This window comes from Vombatus ursinus, unplaced genomic scaffold (genome assembly GCF_900497805.2).
Source record: "Vombatus ursinus unplaced genomic scaffold, bare-nosed wombat genome assembly UNPS02014814.1, whole genome shotgun sequence".
Lineage (NCBI taxonomy): Eukaryota > Metazoa > Chordata > Mammalia > Diprotodontia > Vombatidae > Vombatus > Vombatus ursinus.
Window position 1 is genome coordinate 10,715,988 of NW_020954592.1, and position 724 is coordinate 10,716,711.

Genomic DNA, 724 nt, shown 5'->3' on the forward strand with positions numbered 1-724 from the left:
TATCAAGTATCTGAGGCCACATTTGAACTCAGGTCCTCCTGACTCCAGCTAGACCTCTATCCACTGCACCACCTAGCTTGTTTCTATCTCCACAACATCTCTTTCATTCTTCTTTCCCTCACTATTCACAAAGCCACCTCCTTAATTCAAGAACTCAACACCTCTTACCTGAACAACTGTCATTGTCTCCTCTTCTGGTTTCCTAGCTCAAGCCTCTCCCTACTCCAATCCATCCTCTGCTCACATATCAAAGTGATCGCCCAAAATGGCAGATCTCAATAAACTCTTCTTATTGTTCAGTTGTTTTTCAGTCATGTCTTTGTGACCCCATTGGGGGTTTTCTTGGCAGAGACACTAGAGTAGTTTGTCATTTCCTTTTCCAATTCAATTGACAGATGAGGAAACTGAGGCAAACAGGGTTAAGTGACTTGCCCAGGATCACACAGCTAGTAAGCGTTTGAGGGCAGATTTGAACTCAAGAAGATGAATCTTCCTGACTCCAGGTCCAGGCAGTCTATCTACCGGGCTATCCTGCTGCCCCAATAAACTCTAGTGACTCCGTATTGCTTCTAGGATGAAATATAATCTCTTTGGTTTGGCATTAATATTTCTTCATATTTTGGCCCCTTCTTACACATCACTTCTCTCCATGAATCTTAATATCCTGTTTTATTAGCCTACCTGCCATTTCATAAGCAACACTGTCCAGTCTATACTTTTGCAC